The following is a 24,096-nucleotide window of genomic DNA, read 5'->3' on the forward strand; positions in this document are numbered from 1 at the left end:
GGGACGCGCGAGAGAGCTAGAGCGCCGATATGTGATCCCACAACAAAGATTAGGGCGGTACCCCACCAGGGACAGAGGAGAAGACTGCAGAACTCCAGACCATAGACAGGTTTCTTTTCAACTGCAACGCCAAAGCTTTCATATGGGGAATGCACGAGGCAGATCTCCAAGCGGTCCCAATGGAAGTATCTTTAACCGGGAAAGAAACCAAATGGGCTGGGGTCCTACATCCAGAACCACTACATTTACACGAGAATCCCAGAATCAGAACTTAGTCCCTAAAAGAGTTGGAAGGAGGGTCGTCACTCCAGCGGCTGGACATACAAGGACAGATGTGGGCAGGCTAAATTTCGAAGGGGAGCTTAGATGTTTCCAATGTCTGTTGCGGAGGCACTTCTCTCAGGAGAGTCGTGAGCCGGTCATTTGTCGAGGATGCCAAGGAGTGGGGCACCATCAATCAACGTGCCCCCAAAGGACAGTTAGGAGACAAGATCCGTCAAGTAGATCAAAGGGGAAGGCAAGCTCAGGACACGGTCAAGGATTGAGAGACTATCCAGCGGTGGGAAGAGGAAGTGAGCCTGAGTCGACACGCCTTAGTGGTTGCCTGCTAAGGGAAGTAGTCAGCGATTCTCCAAATCTAGCAGAGGTTAAGCAGGATCTTTGGCATCGATTTCCTGCAACGAAGGCCGTCGAAATCTGGAATCTAGATCCAGGGGTTCTATTTATTAGGGGAGCATCTATGGCAACATATATTGCGATATGTGGATGGGTACAACATCTCAATGGGGGCTCAACAGTCCGGTGGCGTCGAGTACTTCCCGAAGATGGAGCTTGGGAGGAAGGTAATAAAACCCTCATATTAGAAGCACAGGGAGTTCCGATGGGGTACCGAACATGGGAGTGGATGGAATCCACCATGCAATCGTTTGGACGTTTACGGTCTATCATTTCCACAGGTATAGTCTCTGGGGACCCAATCGTTGTTTTACTGGAGGTGGCAACCACGGCATCAAAGCAGCTGCCAAGGCACATCAGGCTCAAAAGCCCACATCGCAACTTGTCAGGATCCCTCTGGAACCTTTTTTTTTTTTTGAGAAAAATAAAGAGGGTCACCCAGAAAAGGGGCCCCCCGTTGCCATTGAAATAATGACTTAGAATACAAGTCATGCATTACAAGGGGAACGAAATCAAGGTGCCACAGCCACCTCTCTGCCAAAAATTTGCTAGTCCCCTAGCGTCGTGCAAAATAGCATCGACGGAGGGAGGCCTCCCCTTGAAGGTGACTTCATTTCGGTGTAGCCAGATCGCCCACAGGTGGGCGAAGATCCGTTGCCACTCCAACTCCCGACGGAACAGCCCACCGCTGATGGAATTCCAAAAAGCCTCTTCAGTAGCGGGGTCAACGCTACCCAACCCGGCCACCTGCCACACAGCCTGGGCCGTCGGGCATCGGAAGAACAGGTGGCCACAATCTTCCACCGCCCCGGAGCATAGGACACATTCGGCGGTATTCCCCGGGTACCAGCATTGTCGGAGCTGTCGCGTCACCAGTCCTCGCCTCAGGAGAAGCCAACCGAAGATTTTCACCTTCGGGATTCGCCGCCTCCACAATAGTCGACTTCGGGGTATGATGGAGCGACCTGTTGGACTTCCCTGTCCCCGCAGAATGTGGTATGCAGCTTTGGCCGAAAAACTGGCTCCCCGCCACTCCCAGGTGTCCCGCGCCCCTTCTTCCGGCTGCAAAGGGGCAATCAGCTGCTGTAACTGGAGGAAGTCTTCCATTCGTTGCTCGGAAAGCTGGGCAGGTAATGTTGGACACCACGTGTTGTCCCACATCACCCGAACCGGGGCACTGGGGGCGGACGAGAGACCATATAAGCGAGGGAATAGGTCTCGCAGGGGCCCAAGACCGGTCCAATCGTCCAATCAGAATCTGAGGCTGGTCCCATCCCCTAGCTTCGGCCAAAAGAGAGGATGAACCTTGGCAAAGACCCCCCTCAGCCCCCTGATGAAAGCGGAATCCCCTCGGAGCGGTGTAGCCCATTGCTCCCAGTCCATTCCCCTTCCGTAGCTGTCGTGCAGGACCGTCGTGACCTGATCTGATGGAGGCTGCATCAGTCGACGTACCCATTTGATCAGCAGAGCCATGTTGGTGTGCTGAAGGTGCCTGACACCGAGGCCCCCCTGTGACGTGGGGAGACATACAGTGTTCCAATCGACGAGGGCCACGCTCCTCGATTCCCCTTGACTAGGCCCGCTCCAAAAGAATCGCCGCATGCAGCTTTCAAGCCGTCTACGAATGCTCACCGGCATCCTGAAGACTGACATGAAATGTAGAGGAATCGCGGCTAGCACAGCCTTCACCAAGACCAGTCTCCCTCCTCGAGACAGAAGACGACCCCGCCAGCCTCCTAGCCGCTGTTCAACCCCTGTAGAACTGTGGAAATTCGGAGGAGAGAGAAAGTAGAGAGAGAAAGTAGAGAGAGAGAGAGTGCACAAGATTGGGGCCAAAAGGATCATCTTTGCTTCACCAGAGTTCCCCTTTTTATACATATATTTTTTTATCAAAAAAGTCCTTCAGAAAGTAAAGTTAGGGGGCTTACTTGTAAAACAAGTAAGCTTACTTGTTTTACAAGTAGGCTTCCAACGGTCCTCTTTTTAAAAGGGACCGTTGGAGGGCCTGTCCAACGGTTATAAAAATAACCGTTGGATGCTGGGCCTGTCTGGAACAGGCCCAGACAATATCAGACCCACTAATGGGCCTGATATCTCCGCCCCTAGAGGGCCTGCACTAAGAAACCAGTCTAGGTTTCTTAGTGGGCCAGTAATGGTCCTTAAGGGACCATTACTGGGCTGCTAATGGGCCTGCAGAGGGTCCATTTGCAGTCTACTATAGGAGTTAGTAATTTTATTATTCCCCTAGGTTAATCTATTACACATTACATGGCTTTGGGTCCATGGTTAGTATAAGATAATCTCATCAAACCCTATCCACCACCTGTTGCCATTCCCGCGCTCCAATTCGGCCATCAGTGAGAGGCAAGCCCAAGTACCGAATGGGCAGGGAGCCAATCGGCGTAGATAGAATTTGGGAGCACTGACTCAAATCATCTGGAGATAGCCCGATACCGACGAGTGTAGACTTGGCCCTATTCAGTTTGAGTATGGAGAAATCTGAGAAGATGTCCAGCAAGATCGAGAGATTCTCAGCCTCCTCCACCGATCCCTCGATGAAAAAAGTAGTGTTGTCGGCATACTGATGAAGTGGGATCCCGCTTGGCCAGCCAGGGGTGTGGAAGCCTCTGAGCAGCCCCCTTGCACACAGCCGTTCCGTGCACCGCGTCAAAGTGTCCGCCGCCAATATAAATAAAAGCGGTGCCAATGGACACCCTTGTCGGATTCCACTTTGGGGGTGGATCCAGCCCCCTTGAGGCCGGCCATTGACTAGGACTGCAAAAGTGCTGGTCGCTACACAGAGCTTCACCCACCGCACCCAAACCTCAGGGAAACCACGCCTGCGCAGCACATTCCAGAGATATCGCCAGTCGAATGTATCATATGCCTTAGCGAAGTCCACTTTCCACATAAATCCAGTGGTGCCTGTCCGCCTCCAGGCCGCCAGGATTTCCTCTGCCACAACCACACTCTCCTCCATGTGTCTGCCCGGGACAAAAGCAGACTGTAGGGGGCTCACTAAGTTGCCGATTACCTCGCGGAGTCTGTTGGCGAGTACCTTGGCGATGATCAGATATATCGAATTCGAGAGAGAGATGGGCCTGAACTCTCCAACTTGTTCCGCTCCCGGACACTTCGGGATAAAAACAATATAAGCTTTGTTCAGCCGGTCTATCTCGCAGGTACCATTACGAAATTCTTCCAAAGTTGCCATGACCTCCGGACCCACCATATCCCAGCACTCCTTGTAAAAGAAAACTGGCATACCGTCCGGTCCCGGAGCCCCTTCAGCATTCAGCCCGTGGGTGGCCAACTGAACCTCTTCTGTCGAGAAAGGCTCGATAAGCTGTGTTCATTGCGCTTCCGAGAGCCTGGGGGCGCCGGCCCCAGACCACTTCCATTTGTTACGCGGCCCCCGATGGTAGAAAGCCCAAAAGTGGATAGCCAATGCACGTCCAACCTCCGTCTGGCCGCTGAACACTGTCCCCTCCACCCGTAAATGGTTGATCCTGTTCATTCGTCGTCTTCCACTTGCTGCTTGATGGAAGAAGTGGGTATTTGCATCCCCTGCCGCCAGCCAAAGCTGTCGTGACGCTGTCGCCAGTCCATTTCAGTCTTTAAATCCACCTCCGCCACCGCGTCCCGTTGGGCCCTACGCATCGCCAATTCCTCCGCTGACAAAGGGCGGCTGTCCTCTTATGTGTCCCATCGTTGTATCTCAGCTAGAGCAGCGTCCCTGGTTTGGTTCCGATCCTCGCGAATCTTCCGGCGGAAGTCGATGAGGTGTCGCCGGAGCCCTGTCAGCTTAGTAGCCAGCCGTGCTGACGCCGATCCGAAAGCAGGAACGGTGCCCCACCACTCGGCAACCCGCTCATTGAACCCCTCCTCTCGTAACCAGGAGCGATCTAGCTTGAAATAAGGAGGCTTGGCAATTCCCATTTGTGCCTGCCAGAAAATAGGAGTATGGTCAGAGATAGGGCGGGGTCGGGACGTGACCTCTGCGAGCGGAAACATTTCCAGCAGCGCGATGGAGCATAGGAACCGATCTAGCCGAGAGCGCGCCAGAGGGCCTGCTGCGCTTCGCCAGGTGAATCATCGGTTCGAGGGCCCGCAATTGGCCAGTAGGTTCCTGAACTCCGCCGACCCTGGGTCCGGCCCCCCCAGGCCATTCGGCCTGTCGTCTGCCTCCACAGTCACATTGAAATCCCCACCGATGAGAATCGGGAGCGCCTGGAATTTGTGAGTAAGGGAGTAAATATCTTCCCACAGCTCCCCTCTTCGCGAGACCGGTGGTCCGTAGGCAGATGCCACCACCCATATCCGCTCGTCCTCACTGTTGGACAACCGGGCCACAACCACATGCCGCCCTTTCCACTCCTCCAGCTTGTCAAAATCCTCCGCCCTCCAAGCCACTGCAATACCCCCCGATCGGCCAATTGCGTCACCGGTTACGTGTGCTCCATCACCCCCCCGGCCGAGGGCGCCCCACACTTGGGGAAGATCCTGCTCTAACATAGTCTCTTGGATGCAAACAACCTTTGCCCCCCATTCATTGATATATCTTCCCACTACCCTTCGCCTTTGCTCGTCGCGTAGGCCTCGCACGTTCCATGAAAGACACTTCATGGGGAGGCTACCGTGTCACCCTTGGCTGTCGAATCCATCAAAGCTCCTGCTGCCTCCGCAATCATTCCCGTCTTGGGATGCCCATTTCGGTCTGGTGCTGTCGCCTGGACGTTGGCCTCAGCAGCGACAGAGGCAGCTGGAGAAATGGCCCCTTCGTCTGTTAAGACACCCTCCCTTGTCGCCCGAGTCCATGCTTCTATCCCCTCCAAAGAGTCGCTCTTGGCCGATTGCTCGAGAGCTGCATCGCGCAATGCTGGAGGATTCCGCTCCAATATTTGATTGAGCGACAAGGCGCTCTCGGGACCGACCGTGGACACCGCCGCAGACTTTTGCCTCCACATTGTTCGGCTTGCCCGAGGCCCTGAGCTTCCCTTGGTAGACCGTCCGTCCCCTTCGGTGCGTGTGGGGGGGTTCCCAACCATCACAAAGTCGGCCGACCGAGGAAGAGGAGGAGGCGGTGGGACCACCAAGAGCTGGACAGCCGGGGCCCCTGGGGCCGCCTTGCATAAGACTGATCGAGGAAACATGCCGACGTTATGAGGTTCCACTTCCAGCACTGTGATCAGAGGGTCTCCGCTCTCCAGCCCGGTGGATACAATCCGGCGAAGGCGGGCAAATTTTCGCACCATATGGGCTGCGTGATCCACCGAGCGATATCCGAAAGGGATGCCATGAGCCTCCACCAAGATCGTACAGTTCTTTATCTTGCATCCTCCGTCCGTCTTTTTGACTCCCCGCCATATGACTGTTCCTTGCGCCGGGATTTGTTGGTGCCATCTGCAAATGTTCTCTCTTGCTGCCCGAGGCAGTCGTCTGAGTAGGAAGTGTCTCTCGTCCACAACTTGTAATTCCGCCTGGAACAGCGGGGCATAATGCTCCGCCAAACCTTCAGGAACTGCTTCCAATGTCGGAGCACCTCTTTGGACCTCTCCGATGAGGAAGGTGACTCTGAAGTCTGCGAGACTTCCCGATTCAGCAAGACCCCCCCGCTTTAGATTCATGGGGCACGCGAATTGACGGTGACCTATGCGTCGGCATCGGCGGCAGATTACTGGATCTCTGCATTCTTTTGCCAAATGTCCGCGACCCAAGCAACGGAAACAGCAGTTCTCATTGATTCGTCCAAAACGCCGCTTCTGTTGTGTGGGATGCTCTTCTCGCTGGGCGAATCGGGCTGTCAAAAGGTGCGCGCCAGAGCCAGCACCACGCGACGCTCCTCGTAGTATGTCTGCAAATGTATCCCGTTTGCCAGCGTCGGCCTCCGACCCCGCACCGCCTGCTTTCTGCCTCTGGACCGCCCGATCAGTCGGTCCGTGGCACGGGAGGCCCCGCCAGGGGGGGCTAGACCCAGGGTGTCCAGCCCCCTGAACAGCCCCTCTTGAAGCCTCTGTCCCAGTTCCGGAACCCCGACGGAGGAGCCTTCTCAGAGGGGGGCCTAGCCTAGGGTTTCCGACCCCTTGGGCCTCTCGTCGGGATGGCACGTGCTTACCCTTACAAGGATGTCGCCGGAAGTTCTCCCGAGCGGCTGGCTCCCGGCGAGAGGAGTTCCTCCGGGGGGGGCCGGAACTAGGGTTTCCGGCCCCCGGGGTTGTCTGTCGGGGGTTCCTTCCCCCGTACGGCGGATTTCCGCTGCCGCCCGCACCTGCACTCTGTGAGAGCGGCAGTCGGGAGCTCCGACGGGATTGTTGTGTCATACTCCTCGCTGCATAGTTTTCGATAAATTTATCTTTCATCCCTCTGGAACCTGTAATCTCCCTCTCTCACTCCTGGCAGCTAGGGTTTGGAAGAAGAGGAAGACAAAAAGCCTCATCTCATTAACTTGCAGGATCTGTATAAATACAGATCCAGTAATAGTTACATTCGTAATGGGCCTGGCCCAGTAATGAGAGAAACAGGAAATAGTAAGAAATAGAAAGAGAGGAATAGGAAATTCGAAATAGAGAAATAGGGAAATAGGAAATAGGGCATATGCTAACACCCCCCCCCCGCAAGTTGGGTATGTATGTTAGTCATGCCCAGCTTGGTGACTAGCCTGTGTACTCCTCGGCCAGGTAGTCCCTTAGTAAAGATGTCTGCTACATGATCAGCAGATCCAACATAGTCAATAGTAACAAAACCAGCTTCAATCTTCTCCTTTATAAAATGTCGATCAATCTCAATATGTTGGTTTTCTCATGTTGGACAGGGTTGTTAACAATGGCAATTGCTGACTTATAATCACAATACACTTTAATTGGGTCTTCTTGCTTGATTCGTAGCTCTGTCAAGATGCACTTAATCCACAGTCCTTCACATATGCCCTGGGAAAGTGCTCAGAGTTCTGATTCTGCGCTCGATCTCGCAACAACCTGTTGTTTCTTACTTCTCCATGTTACCAGACTTGCCCCAATAAAAGAACAATAACCAGAAGTTGACCTTCGATCAATCACTGACCCTGAAAAATCTGCATCTGTATAGAAATTTACTGATATATTACCAGTCCATCGGAACAGAAGTCCTTGCCCCACTGTCCTCTTCCGGTATGCCAAGACTCGATGAGCTGCCTGTAGGTGAATCTCTCTTGGATCATTCATATGTTGACTCAATACTCCCACAGCAAAGGCAATATCCGGGCGAGTGTGATTGAGATAAATCATCTTCCCAATAAGTCTTTGATAAGCTTCTCGATTAACGGGTGCACTGTCCTCTCCTCTTCCAAGTTTCACATTAGAGTCAATGGGATTAGCTGATGGTTTGCAGGCAGTCTTGCCCGTTTCCTTCGACAAGTCGAGTATGTACTTGTGTTGTGAAAGGCAGATACCTTCCTTGGAGTGAGCCACTTCTATTCCCAGGAAATAACGTAGGGTCCTAAGTGATTTAATTGCAAATTCCTGAGATAGACATCGACCCAGTCTTCTAGTCTCTTCTATGTCACTGCCAGTGTCTATGATATCATCAACATATACTAGTAGAATATCAATTTTCCATCTGTACTGTGCTTGAAAAACATAGTGTGATCTGCATTACTTTGAAGATATCCCAGCTGCCTCATAGACCTTGTAAACTTCCCAAACCAAGCTCGAGGTGACTGTTTTAGTCCATATAGAGCCTTCTTCAGTTTACAAACCATTTGTCCATCAGTAGACAGATTATATCCAGGTGGAGGGGATATATACACCTCTTCATCAAGTTCACCATGCAGGAATGCATTCTTCACACCGTACTGAAATATTCCCCAGCTGAAATGAGCTGCCAGTGCAATAAGTATCCTGACTGTAATCAATTTTTCCATTGGTGCAAATGTATCAAAATAGTCTATCCCATATGACTGAGTAAAGCCTTTTGCCACCAGCCGAGCCTTATACCTCTCCAATGTTCCATCAGAGTTGTACTTTGGTGAATACACCCATTTGCATCCCACAACTTTCTTTCCCGCAGGTAAATGTACTAGATCCCATGTGTGGTTGTCTCCCATGGCCTGCATTTTGAGGCCCATTGCTGCTTTCCATTCTGGCATAGACAAGGCCTCCTCTACAGATCATGGGATCACCACATCCACCAGGTTACTCAGGAAAGTCTAGTACTGAGGTGACAATCTGTTATAGGCCAAGTAATTGGACATTGGGTAAATAGTCTTCTTGGTACAGCTTCTTACACCCTTTCGAAGGGCTATAGGCCAATAATACTGATCTGCTGGAGTTGTTTGATCACTTGCTTTCTCAGGCTCAGGTTGTGGATTATAGTTACCTTCTTCAACTTCTCTGACGCCATCGTCCACCGATGTAATCTCAACAGGTTCAATCTGGCCAATATCAGCCTTAACACGTCCAGTCTTCTGGCCCACCACCTTATCATAGAAATAACAGTCATCATTGTCAAGTATAAATCTGTAAGGAAGCTCTTTAACTAAAGGCTGAGGTGAAATTAAGTGTGCCTTCAGCAGTGGAACGTGTAATACATTCCTTAGCCTTCCTAGAGGATGAACCTCTAGATCACCGATACCTGTAACCTGCAATGCTTCTCCTCCAGCTGTTAACACCCTCCTTTGACCATCAATAGGTCTATCGTTAAGAAATTTAGAGACATCAGGGGCCTTATCGTTAAGAAATTTAGTGACATGGAGCTCAACATGCTCTTCAGTTTTTCAAAATCCTCCTCCAACTTCTCCAGCTCGCCCAGCTGGCCAGAGGAAGTAGGCTTCACACACTCAGCTGCTGAAGATTTTTGGGGTTCAGTTTGTGAATGAGCGGTTGTATAAGCCTTCCCCTGTTGAGTTGGTTTCCCATGCAGCTTCCAGCACATGTCTTGAGTATGTCGCCGGCGCTTGCAGTAGGTGCAGAATAGATCATCCTTCTCATCTCCTTTCTTCACACGTCCCTGCTGAGTTTTGAATTGGTTACCCTGCTGGTTGGAGTTGCTGTTTTTAGTCTCTCATACAATAGGGCGTGGAAGAACTCCATCTTTTTTCTTAGTCAAGAAGGCTGTAGCCTCTCCCTTTCCAGTCTCCACCAGCTGCTGTAGCCTCATCTCTTCATCTAGAACGATACTGATTGCCTCTTCAAGATTTGGAACTCTCTCTCTGTGCAAGATCTGGCTCCTCCACGCCTCATACTCCATGTTGAGGCCCATGAAAAACTTGTAGAGACGATCCTTCATCACATACTGCCATTCTGGTGACTCAGGATTCAGAATTGGCCTGTAGTGGTCGATCTCCCGCCAAATTGCCATTAATTCAGTTGAAAATTCGTCCATGGACCGCTCTCCCTGCACCAAGTTAGCAGCACGAGTAAGTAAGCTGTAGATGCGCCAGTCAATACCTCGTTTAGAGCTACTCCTCTGTGCATGGTCCCATAATCCTTTTGCAGTCTTCAGGAACAGACATTTCTTGAATCTTTCCCCAGCCATGCTGCCCAAGAGCCAAGCATGAACCAGGGAGTCCTCTTGTTTCCAAACTCTGTAGTTCGAATCTTCAGAATCGACCACCCTAGTGAGGTGGTCAAGGAGTCCCAGTCCATCAAGAATCAACTCGACATACTGACTCCAGTGAAGTAGGTTTAAGCCATCATACTTCACCGACTCCGGAACTTTGAGAAAAGTAATCTGTGGAGCTCTCTCCCGGTCTTGAAGAGACACCATCTTTCCTGATGAAGCTTGGCTTACTCCAGACCTTGTCCTCATCTCCGCATTGGCCATGACCAGGCGCTCCTTCCTCCAGGCAGGCCGAAATCACTGCTGGTGAACACAGCAGAATGCCCCGGATTAGGGCTCTGATACCATGTCAAGATCCCTTCTGGAACCTGTAATCTCCCTCTCTCACTCCTGGCGGCTAGGGTTTGGAAGAAGAGGAAGACAAAAAGCCTCATCTCATTAACTTGCAGGATCTGTATAAATACAGATCCAGTAACAGTTACATTCGTAATGGGCCAGGCCCAGTAATGAAAGAAACAGGAAATAGTAAGAAATAGAAAGAGAGAAATAGGAAATTCGAAATAGAGAAATAGGGAAATAGGAAATAGGTCATCGGCTAACACAACTTTATGATCAGTTTGAGGGAGCGGCTTCCCCCGACAGCCCCAAGAGTCATGAGAAGCTCGGGGGCACAATACGGAGACCAATTGACCTCTGCTCTTAAAGATAAGCAAGTGGAACAGGAGACGAGCTTCAGCTCACCGCCTTCGCACAAACAAAGACCCCAATCTGCAGCACAAGAGAAGGTATCACAGGTGGAGTACTCAGGGGAGCAATCGTGAACCAATAAGTTAGACAAAGGCAAAGGGCAGGATGGGTCCTGTAGTGGCGCCCACAAGGCTTCGAGCGCCCAGGAGAGTAGTGTCCAAGCATCACCAGCGACGCCCCTGCCAGTGGAAGAAGAAAGCGGCCAGCCAGGGCTGACAGGGCCGACAACATCCGGGATCAGTTCACTGATAAGGGCAGGCGTGGGCAGGATGTTGCAACAGATACAGAGTAAGAGGCATGGCGAGACAGCGGATCCCCATCCCAATGCAGATCAAAAGGGGGTCCCCATCCAACCTAGAACAAGACTAGGGGCACCACAGAGGTTGCGTAAACTCTCCATAGGAGATATAAGAAGAGATAAAGGGTTGGTTTACAAAAGAGGAAAACTCCTCTTACCAGAAGATGCAGTGGGAAGAGCTTGGATTAAGGTGGGGAAGAGCGGAAAACTCTCGCTCGTGGAAACAGAAAAGGAGAGGGCAGATGATACCTCCACAGGAATTACGGCCGGGAAGGAGAGGCCGAGGATCACACACCAGCACACAAGTGGAGAGCGGAGCATGGAAGACGGATCAATGGGTTAAGATATGGTTCAGGGAGAGAGTCACGTGGAGAAGGAGGTGAGCGATCCAGTCATGGCCCATAGGACATGTGTGTTGGCCATAGACGCAGAGTTGCGGAAGAGGCTGACACAGTGGGGGGGAAATGGAGACCAAGAATGAATTGCATCTCATGGAATGTACGTGGGCTCCGAGATGCTCGTAGGCGTAGCATAGTGGGACGATATCTTCGAGAATGGAGCGCCACAGTGGTATGCCTGCAAGAAACCACAGAGGAGTGGGAGACACAGGAATGGCGTATGGTGGGGGAGGGATATCTGGATGGGTTCATAGCAGTGAATGCTGTCGGGCGAACCGAGGGCCAAGTAATTGCATGGAACGGGACAGTTCTATCGAAAGAGGCTGAATGGTTGGGTCAATTTGTGGCAGGAGTGAAGCTACGACAACACACTGATGGATATGAGTGGGTTGTAGTTTCGGTCTATGGCCCTGTATCAACGCCCAAAGAGCTTCTCTATGGAAGGAACTATACGAGGTGGTAGCCGCGTTTGCAGGACTCCCACTATTAGTCGGCGGAGATTTCAACGTGACGCTGTGGACAGGGGACTGTCCAAACGGTCGTGGTGGTCTAGACCAGGGCTCTGAGGATATTCGGACGTTCATATCAGAGGTGGATCTTCAGGAAATCAGTCCTCAAAATTATATCTAAACATGCCGCAGCACAAAATCCCCTAATGCGCGCTCGCGTCTAAACAGATTCCTCTGTTCCATGGAACTGTTGGAACGATTTCCCCTGGCAGATGTCATCGCACTGCCACGTCCTCTGTCTGACCATACACCAATTAAGTTGCAGAGCCAAGAAGGCCGAGACCGATCTACGTACTTCAAGATTGATTGCTCATGGTTACACGAGGAGGGATTCAAAAACAAAGTAAAAGAATGGTGGGCATCTCAGGTCATACCGGGGTCAGGCACATTTAGATTGGCATCGAAATTGGAAGGGCTTCGAGCACACTTGCAAGTCACCCGGAAGAGAATTCAGATGGAGAGAAACAAACGTCGCTCGGAGGCATTGGAGGGGATCAAACACTTCGATAGCCAGGAGGACACTTATCTCATATTGGCCAAAGTACTGGCGAATCGACTTCGTTACGCCCATTACTAATCCTAAATAGAATGTCACGACATAGGGATCCATATGTAAACATAGTATCTATTTACATACGATCAAATGACCCCCTCTCTCTCATAATGAGAATGTACATAACCCTATTAAGGTCTGGTCCGGCATGGAATGAACTTATAATCTGATGATCGAGTTGATTCTATGACTTTAACCTTTATTTTCTCGAATCCTTGGGTTTAAACATTACTTTGGTGATCTTACTTCTTTGAAAATGGCAGCAACATACCTTTTCTAGGAAAATGATACGAAAAAATCATTCTCCTGTAATACACTTTTGATCGAAATAGTTTTACCTTATTTGGCAAGTGATTGGTGATTTGGTGGGACCTTTCCAATCTGCATTCATCCCGGGGCAACAGCTGATCGACAGTGAGGCAGTTGCAGGGGAAATCATAGCAGCTTGGCAGAGAGAGGGCAGGAAAGGATTCATGTGGAAAGTTGACTTCGCTAAGGCATATGACAGACTTGATTGGGAATTCTTACGGGCTTCGCTTAGACAATGGAACTTTCCGGGGGAGTGGATACAATGGGTGCGAAGGTGTGTGACGTCACATTCTTTTTCGGTCCTCGTGAATCGTAAACCAGAGGGAGGTTGGATCCAACCTCAAAGAGGGGTTAGACAAGGTTGCCCATTGGCCACGCTCTTGTTTGTCCTTGTAGTGGATGCCATGGCCATCTGCACGGTAAAGATATGCGCACGGGGCAAGCTAAAGGGCTTTCAATCTACAAGCTTCCCAACGGGTATACTGCTACTTCAGTATGCAGATGACACTACTTTCTTCATAGAAGGCTCATTGGAGAAGCCCGAAACCTGTCAACGCTATTAGACCTCTTCGCGGACTTCTCTGGCCTACACATCAACCGTTCCAAATCCGTATTTGTGGGGGTGAGCCTTAGACCAGAGGAGGAGGTCTAGTGTTCAGAAGCACTGGAGACTCCCATTGGAACACTTCCAATGCGTTATCTGGGTTTACCCCTGAAGAGGGGCCGCTACAGATTGGTCCCCTCGGATCGAGAAGGTGGAGAAGCTACTTGAGGGTTGGCAGAGTCGGGTGTTATCACAAGCGGGACGTCTGATTTTGGTGAGGTCAGTCCTATCAGCAATATCAATATTTTATCTCTAAGTCTTCATGTTAGTGATAGACTATCCCTCATGGGCTAATGGGCCCTATTCTATAAGCCCATTAGCCCTATTATCCTCTCTCCCTCTTAGGGTACATATACCCTTACATGTACTCTGTTCAAGTTATGTCATTATGTCATTATCTTCTTCTTCTCAAACCCAACATGGTATCAGAGCTCCAGAGCTCCTTCCCTAGGGTTTGACATCGCCCACCTATAGCCGCCGCGCACGCACAGCAGCCGCAGCCCGCAGCCGCCGTGCACGCACAGCAGCCGCAGCCAGCAGCCGCCGCGCACCCACAGCAGCCGCAGCCCGCAGCCGCCGCGCACGCACAGCAGCCGCAGCCGCAGCACTGCCGTAGCAGCGCCGTAGCAGCACCATGCCGTTCACCGAGACCGACTTCCTGGAGAAGCCACTGTCCTACAAGGTGGCTCATCCGCTTCTGTCGGTCCCGGAGACGACACTCTTACGGGGCCCGAATCTACTCCCGTGGATGCGCTTCGTCGAGACCACCTTGAAGGCGCGCCAGCTCTTCAAGCATTGCGCTGAAGAACCCCTTACCGTCGACCACCCACATTATGCAGCGTGGGACGTTGAGGACCAGTTCATCCTCGGCTGGATGTATGCGTACACCCTGGCCCCAGATTTCCGCGACCGTCTTCCGCATCAGAAAACGGTGAAAGGCTTCTGGGATCAGGTGCGCTCCTTCTGTGGCCGGGAAAGCGACTGGTGGCGTCTTTATTCCCTTGCAAGTCAGGCCAGCAATCTCCGTCAGGGGTCGTTGACGATCTCTGAATATGCACTTGCCCACAAGAAGATGTGGGATGAAGTGGATTACTACCTACCGCCCGACGATCTGACGTCCAAGACGTTCCAGAATGTGCTTCTTCTGCGGATCATGGGCTTCCTCAGCGGCCTGAACCGCGAGTATGATGACGTACGTCGTCGTGCCTTGCACCGCAAGGAAGGTCCTCCTGCCCTCGAGGAGTTGGTGAAGGAGCTTCAAGAAGAGGAAAGCCACTTCCTCCTCCATGGGACTCCCTCCTCCGGCCTCCCGGGTGAGTCGACCGTACTACTTTCTGCCCTCTCTTCAGGCGGCAAGGCACCGTCGATCCTCCCTACGCCCACCTCCGCCGCTCCTCCAGCTGGGACGACGATTTGCTCGTATTGCGGCAAACCGGGCCACGGGAAGAAGAAGTGCAAGAAGCGCCTGAATGACTGGCGAAAGAAGAAAGAGGCCGCAAGAGGTAAGGCCATGGTGGCCTATTCTGATTCCTCCTCCGCCAGCCCCTCCGCAGTGACCATGGACCAGCTTCAGGCAGATTTGGCCCGCCTCCGTGACCAGATGGCTGCCTTGCAGAATCCGTCCACGGCCTACTTCGGCGGCTTTGGTGCGTCTTCCTCTCCTTCATCTTCAGATGCATGGTACTGTGGCCATACGGCCTTCCACTCACCTGTCGTCTCCGATACGACTTGGGTCCTTGACTCGGGGGCTACCGAACACATGACCCCGAGCAATGCCCGGTTTGTATCATATGAGCGGCATCGTGGTAGCCGCACTGTCCTCACGGCCGGGGGTGGACGTCTCCGTGTGGCCGGAATCGGGGCAGTCTATGTGGACGGCCTTGGTGTGGTCCACAACGTTCTCCATGTCCCTGACCTGCGGGCCGTGCTTATGTCTCCGCAGCGCTTAGTTGATGCTATCTCCTGCTCCTTCCACCTACAACCTGACGGCATGTTTCTGTCTGACAAGGTGGGCCGGACTACACCGATTAGGCGGGAGAACGGACTGCTGATGCTGGACGATGGAGGCCGCTCCCAGTGCTTCATGGTGCACCGAACTCTTCTCTCGGTGGCTGAGCAGCGTCGGGGACGCCTTCTGATGGAGCATCAGCGACTTGGACACCCACCTTTCTCCACTTTACAGCGTCTTTTTCCCTCGTTGTGTTCGGGCGTGGACCTTAAGACTATGCTTTGTGAACCTTGTCAGTTAGCCAAGCACCGCAGATCCTCCTTTGCTTCATCCTCGTCTCACACATCGACCCCGCTGTTCCGAGTCCACAGTGATGTTTGGGGCCGCCCGCAGATCAGTCTGAAAGGGCACCGCTACTTTCTACTCTTTGTGGACGAAGCTACCCTCTATACGTGGGTCTACCTCCTGACTGCGAAGTCGGAGGTTGCGCAGAATGTTCGACACTTTTGCGCCATGGTACAGACACAGTTTGGTCGAGGCATCCAGCGTTTTCGTTCCGACAATGCCCGGGACTTCTTCAACGCCGACCTCGCCTCCTTTGCCGACCGGGGCATCCTCCACGAGTCCTCTTGTGTGGCCACGCCCGAGCAGAATGGCATGGCTGAATGTCGCATCGGCTATGTTACCTCGACGGCGCGGACATTGCTGTTGGACTCCAAGGCGCCGGGGGGTTATTGGGGAGAGGCGGTTTTGACGAGTACTCACCTCATTAACCGTATCCCCACCCCACTCCTAGAGTTCTCCAGCCCCTTGGACCGGATGACTGTGGCATTCCCGAATGCTTCTTTGCAGACGGGACTCTTGCCTCGTATCTTCGGCTGCACCACCTACGTCCATGATACTTCTCCCACACGCACGAAGTTTGATGCACGCGCACTCCGGTGTGTGTTTGTGGGTTACTCTTCCCTCCAAAAAGGGTACCGGTGCTATCATCCGCCTTCTCGGCGGTTCTTCATCTCGGCAAACGTCACCTTTGCCGAGCATGAACCCTATTTTGGGGACTACTCTACCTCATCACGCCTTCCGCTGGATGAGGCTCCCTCGGCCCCCCCTTGGGGCCAAGTCCGATCGTGGAGTCCACCACTCCCACTCCACCCTCCTCACTTCCGGATCTTTCTCCCCTTGATTCCTCTTCCTCACTTCCTCCTGTGGGGTCCTTGGACGTGTCCTCTACCTCTTCTTCGTTACCTGCCCTTCCCCCTTCGGCAGCTCTCCCTCTCCCATTGGTCTCCGTTCCTCCTTCCGGCCCCCCATCCTTGTCTACCCCGGTCGCCACCCTCCTCCTCTCTCGGTGACCAACCTCGTCACCCCTCCCGGTCTACCCTCGCCCTCCGGTGAGTCCCCTCCGACTCCCGGTGTGTCGTCTACTGCTCCTCCCGGGGAGTCCCCCATTGCTTCCGCTCCTTCTCCTGTCGATGGTGACGATCAGTTGGGGTGGCCTATTGCTTTACGGAAAGGGGTCCGTCAGTGCACTAAGGCCCCCCTCTACCCTCTCTCTCATTACCTCTCCTTTGACCGGCTAAGTCCTCCCTACCGGTTGTTCCTCACCCGCATCGAGTCGGATCCCGTTCCTCGACGCTTAGCCGATGCTATCGCTTCTCCCCATTGGAAAGCGGCGATGGACGAGGAGATGCAGTCTCTCCTCAAGAACCACAGGTGGGACGTCGTTCCACTACCTCCGGGCAAGAGGGTAGTGGACTGCAAGTGGATTCATGCCAAGAAGCATCATGCGGACGGTACTCTCGAACGCCTCAAGTCTTTGCTGGTGGCTCGGGGGTTCACTCAGTCCTATGGCGTGGACTACTTCGAGAAGTTCTCTCCCGTGGCGAAGATGGAGACTGTCCGGCTTCTTCTGGCGCTTGCAGCGCACTTCCACTGGGCCATCCGCCAGTTTGACGTCAAGAAAGCATTCTTGCACGGCGACTTGACGGAGGAGGTGTACATGCAGCAACCCCCGGGCTACTCACTCGGCCCCCCCGGTCACTTGTGCCGACTGCGGAAGTCCCTCTATGGACTCAAGCAGTCCCCGCGCATGTGGTTTGGGAGGTTCTCCTGTGTTCTGAAGACCGAAGTGTACACTCAGAGCAATGGAGATGCCTCTCTCTTCTTCCGTCACCGCCCGACCGGTGTCTCCATTCTTGCCGTGTACGTCGACGACATCCTTATCACGGGATCTGATGCTGCCGAAGCTGTCCGCCTCAGCACTGCCTTGGCTAAGGAGTTTGAGATCAAGGCCCTAGGCCTTCTTCGCTACTTCCTTGGTCTTGAGGTAGCCTACTCCCCCCGTGGGATCTTCGTCTCGCAGCAGAAATACGCCGTCGACTTACTGGCACTGACAGGGATGACCGATTGTGCGCCGGTGAGCACTCCCATTGATCCCAATGTGAAGTTGGGCAAAGGGGAGGATTCGCCGCTGACGAATTCCCACAGGTATCAGCTGCTGGTGGGGAAGCTCCTCTACTTGACGCACACTCGGCCCGACATCGCCTTCGCCGTCAACCTGCTCAGTCAGTTTATGCACTCCCCACGGGAGATTCATCATCAGGCCGCCCACCGGGTCCTTGCGTACCTGAAGGGCTGCCCCGGAAAGGGCCTGCTCTTCCCTCGCAGCACTGACCGGACAGTGAAAGTCTACACTGATGCTGTCTTTGCCGGCTCCGTTGTGGATCATCGGTCTACCACGGGCTACTGCACGTTTGTTTTTGGCAGTCTCGTCAGCTGGAAAAGTAGCAAGCAGGACAAAGTCTCCCGCTCTAGCGCCGGCCGAGTACGCGCACTCGCCGATGGGGCCTCTGAGGGCCAGTGGATCTACGGCATCCTTCACGATCTTCGCGGAGTATGCTGGCCCGATTCACTTCTTCTGCGACAACAAGTCGACGATCGCGTTGGCCAAGAACCCTGGACAACAGGGCGCATCAAGCACATGGAGCGCAACCGCTACTTCTTCAAGGAGCGAGTTGGACGGCGATCTTTGACCTGGACTTTGTTGCATCCGCCGACCAGGCAGCGGACGCCCTACCAAGGGACTCTCCTGCCCTCTTCTTCAACGCAGTGCCGTCTCCAAGCTCGGTATGGAAGATATCCATACTTCGCCATGGGGTGTTAGTGATAGACTATCCCTCATGGGCTAATGGGCCCTATTCTATAAGCCCATTAGCCCTATTATCCTCTCTCCCTCTTAGGGTACATATACCTTTACATGTACTCTGTTCAAGTTATATCATTATGTCATTATCTTCTTCTTCTCAAACCCAACACTTCAAGTTGCCTATGGGGATTGGTCAGCGGTTACAAGCTCTGATGAGGCGTTTCTTCTGGAACGGGCCTGGATCGGCAGTTGGCTGGGTATCGACAAGGGTGTCATGGGAGGTGGTGTGTAGACCAGTTGAATATGGCGGATTAGGTGTACCACATCTGCAGTCCATGAATGTAGCACTGCTAACTAAATGGGCGGCCAAGATTATGGGTTCGGAGGAGGACATGGTCACAAAAGTGCTCCGAGATATGTACGGCACGAGTTTGAATTGGGAACTGCGATTGAGGCCAATTAGAGGGGCCTCCGGCTTTTGGCAGGCCTTGGGCCAAGCTTTCCAGCAAAGCCAAGGCTATTTATACCCAAATTGGGATATGGAGCATATTTTCGCTATTGGCCTGGACGACTGGTCCACAAGAGCTCCGATGCAGGAAGTTGTCCCCCGACTATTCGCATTGGCTAGGAGCCCACAAGTCGGTGAGAGACTGTTGGGATGGCACATGGAATCCATGCTTGCAGGATGCACTATCTGAACAGAGAGTGGAAGATCGCTTGAATATGCAACAGAAGATAGCAGACCTAAGGCCCATGTATAGAAAAAGGGATAGTTGGGTATGGAGGGAAGCTCACTGGTCAGTTCGAGAGACGTATAAGCAGATTCGGGGGAGTACGTCAAAAGATGCAGGACTTATACACACATGTAAATACCTATGGAAACAGAAGGTACCGTTGAATATCAGAATTTTTGGTTGGATGCTTATTAGGCGTCGAGTTATGGCACGTACTCTCCGAAGGCGCATGATCCCCGACACGCCAATCGCGTGTCCCATGTGCGACCTCGGAGAGGAAGTTTGTTCTCACCTGTTTTTTGAGTGACATTTTGCGCAGGCCATTTGGAGAGCACAGCAGCTGAGAGAGGTAGATGTGACGTCAGATGAAGCGTGCTGGAAGTCCCTAAGGAGGAGGGCGGGTAGCGGATGGACGAGCTGGGGAAAGGTTCTTGCGGTGCTTTGGTCGTTGTGGCTTCACCGCAACAAGGTGGTATTCAAAGGGAAAGCTGCGTCGCTGGAATCGGTGCTACATGATATAGGGAAATGTATATCCTACTGGTTTGGTAGGACATAACAGGGGAAAAGGGACCTGGTGGACTGGGCATGTACTATGTCACGATCACATATGTTAATAATAGTTCTGGGTTGACCACCGAGTTCCGGGTGGTCTTCCCTCTTTTAATTTTAAAAAAAAACAACAATAACCTCCACCTGACTAATTTGTAACCTTATCTCTCATGCCAGGAAACTAGACACATTATTCCCATTGCCAGAAAACTTGATACATCACTGCACGTGCTGGCCACTCTGGCCATCACTGAACCTATCTATCCTCTTCAGGCTTCTGTCTTCTTTTCATATACAGTTCAGTTGTGGTATTGTAACACATTCATCAGCATTGTTTTCTCATCATGCTGGCATTCATGAGAACAAAGACAAGTTAAGGACATCCTCTACAAAATGTTAGAGATCACGACTTGGACAAACCTTGCAAGCAGGCTGCATCACTTTTGACATCTCCACCAACTAATTGAGATATACAAACGGCTAGTTGGAGAAATACGTGCCGTCCATCATATCTTCACTGTCATTCCTCTTCTACCATTCGTGAGTAGGTTCACTATCTCCCATTTCTTCCCTTCCAAGTGGCAGTGGAGCTGGCAGAAGGAGATCTTGGAGGTCCAGGGTTTTAGGGTGAAAAAATCACTTACATAGTGGACGGAACCCAATTATAGGGACACATATGGGCCAAGCATAAACGAGCCAAGCATACATGAAACAAAAAGGCATAACACAACAGGGAAATATGTGACGATAAACGATACACTATAGAAAATATGTGATGAGGTTTCCCTGGCTGTGACCCTCCCCTCAACCTGGCGAGCAGCTGCATCTGATTCCCAGCTTGCTAAGTAGCCAGTCAAAGAATGTCTTCACCAATTCCTTAGTAAAAATGCTGACAACTTGGTTTGTTGACTTGATGTGTGTGAACATAAGATGTCTCTGGTCAATCATCTTCTTGATCCAGCACGTGAGAGAGTTTGAATAAAGGCAGGAAACGAGCAACCAAAGAGAGGCTATAAATAAAGCTCGGGATAATTTTTCCAGGCCATCAAGAAGTTGTTGATTCAAGAAGGGTCAAGGCTGTAGATTACCCCCCCCCCCCACGGAGCAATTGTCGTCTGATCCAGCCACCAGACTCCATCTCGCTTCAAGATCATCGTATCTCGTCGATCCTTGTATCATTGCCTACATACAAACTATTGTATGTGACTTCTATTACCTGTTGAACGTTTGGATCTCTATTTCATCGAATTGGTAAAGTGGAGATCAACATTCCAATTCCGTAGCAGTGTCAGCTCTAATACTTCAAGATCTAGTTTGTTGATGTTACTATAGTATCTTAACAAATGATAGTAACCTCATCCATGGATTTCAATAGGTAAACCCATTTCAGTCGTGGAGCTTATCATAGTCCTCAATTTTTCATTATCTTCTATAGGTATATTTCCTCCACCTTCTCTGTATCCTTCCCCAGTTCCAGATTCAACTTTTTTCGCATCAGCCACTAACAAACATTTGCATCTTCCACGTTTTGTATTGACAACTTTGAAGATCCAACAAGAGAGGATGACAGAGGTAGATAAGATAAAAGAGGTTAACACTTTCACTAAAACGGTAAAATGTAGGAATATTATCAGTACAGCAATTAGCAAAATGTAGGGAGTATAGTATTCTCTTTGATAATTTGGATGCTTATTTATGTCATAAGGAGCTTGGGTGGACTGGACTAGCTAGAGTCCATCAAGGACTTTACTACTTACCCATAGAATGCCCAGGAGATAAATCCAAGGTGGCCGCAGTGAAGATATCTCCTGAGGAAACGATCATAGAGACTCACCAACGAATAGGTCATCCGTCCTATCACCTTCTTAAACATTTGACCCAAACCTATTTGAGAACATTCTTGTTGAAAAATTAGTTTGTGAAGCATGTCAATTAGGCAAGTTCAAAAGGGGAACATATTCCCCAAGTCATACTTGAATGAAAAGGCCTTTTCAGATCATTCATTGTGATGTCTGGGGGCCATCCCCTCGAACCAACATACTAGGAAACAGATATTTTCTAGTATGTACTGATGACTACAGTAGATACAGATGGGTTTTCCTACAAAAGCATCAGTATGAGGTTACTAAGAACCTAAAAGGGTTATGTAATATCATCAAAAGACAATTTGGTGATCAAGTCCAAGGGCTGAGAACAGACAATGCAAAGGATTTCCTCAATAGTGAACTTGCTGAATTTATCATGACTGAAGGAATAACACATAAAACATCATGTCCATACACTCCACAACAGAATGGAGTGGCCGAAAGGAAAATAGGGGACATTGTAGATAAAGGAAGAACACTCTTAATCCAAGGGAATGTTCCTAAGAATTTATGGGGTTTTGCTGTCATGACTTCTACACACCTTATAAATCAGCTTTCGTCAAGTAACCTGTCCTTTAAAAGCCCACTTGACTTACTTGAGTCCTATTATCCAAATGTGAGATTGAAAACTGGATTACCTCCTAAAATCTTTGGTTGTGTTGGTTATGTGTATAATCATACACACAAACAGAATAAATGGTCTACCAAAGGACTAAAATGTGTGTTTGTGGGATATTCTGTTACACAAAAGGGATATAAATTTTATCATCCTATCACCCACAAATACATTGTCACCAAGGATGTAATATTTGTTGAGAAATCATTTTATTACAAACCAAGAGGAACCGAATCACATCTAGACACTAGTTCTATACTCAATAATGAGAACACACTACTTGAGCCGCAACATGAACTTGAATCTGAACAGCCTAGGTACCCGATATTTGAAAACGAAGTAGAGACATTTTTTAGGATAATTTGCTAAGGACAGAACAGGGACACGAATCTGTAACAGAGCATGTAGCTGAAAGAACCGGAGAATCATCTCAACTTACACCATATCCGAAGTATTACCAAAGGAAGAACAAGGGTAAACAGTCGGAAGTCATGGATTTGGGTGAAGGGGGAGAACAACCTAATGAGGGGGAAGGAGTATCCACTGAAGGGGGAGTAGTATCTGAAGGAGCAACTAAGACTTCCCCTATATCTGAAGAAAGTCATTGGCCAATTGCTTTGAGAAAGGGTACTCGAAAATGTGTGAAACTTCCACCATATCCAATGACAAATTACCTAAATTATGCGGAAGTGTCACCCAAATACCAAGTGTTTCTGACGAAAATTCAAGTAGTAGTTATTTCCCGAGTCCCCACAGGAAGCACTGAAGAATATCAGCCGGAAAGAAGCGATGGATGAAGAAATGAGGGCCTTAATACAGAATAATACCTGGGAAGTCGTGGATCGACCCAAGGATAAGAAATCTGTGGGCTGTAGATGGGTTTACACCATAAAGTGTAAATCAGATGGAAGCTTAGACAGATATAAAGCAAGACTTGTAGCTAGAGGATATACTCAAACTTATGGGATTGACTATCAGGAAACATTTGCCCCAGTTGCGAAGATTAATACTATTAGAATCCTAATATCATTGGCAGTTAATCTAGACTGGCCACTAAATCAATATGATATCAAAAATGCCTTTTTACATGGCGACTTAAAGGAGGAAATCTACATGAATATTCCTCCAGGATATGAAAATCAATACAACAGAGGAAAAGTATGCAGACTTCGAAAGGCCTTGTATGGGTTAAAACAATCACCTCGGGCATGGTTTGGAAGATTTACCTAAACCATAAAAATGTTAGGATATAAACAAAGTAATGGAGAACACACTATGTTTTTTAGACATCATTCCAAGGATTTACTAAATATTTTAATAGTATATGTAGATGATATAATAATTACTGGGAACAATCTAGAAGAAATAAAGAATCTGGAAGAACATTTGAGTAGGAATTTTCAGGTTAAACAATTAGGACCCTTCAATTATTTTCTAGGCATAGAGTTTGCAAGATCAAGAGAGGATGACAGAGGTAGATAAGAGAAAAGAGGTTAACATGTATTTTGAGTGACATAGATCCACCTCATGTGCAAGGTGGTCATCCAACCATCTGCTCTCAAGGACCATCTCTACATACTTCAACCAAGTAGATTGAAGCCACTGAATT

At 50.5% G+C, this 24,096-nt stretch overlaps 1 protein-coding gene across 3 annotated transcripts in view; it reads right to left on the reverse strand.

The window, feature by feature from the left end:
- DCL4 (dicer-like 4) overlaps positions 1–24,096 on the reverse strand; it is an 86,692-nt gene that overhangs the window by 53,669 nt on the left and 8,927 nt on the right. The window lies entirely within an intron of this gene.

This window comes from Wolffia australiana, chromosome 11 (genome assembly GCF_029677425.1).
Source record: "Wolffia australiana isolate 7733 chromosome 11, ASM2967742v1".
Taxonomy (NCBI): domain Eukaryota; kingdom Viridiplantae; phylum Streptophyta; class Magnoliopsida; order Alismatales; family Araceae; genus Wolffia; species Wolffia australiana.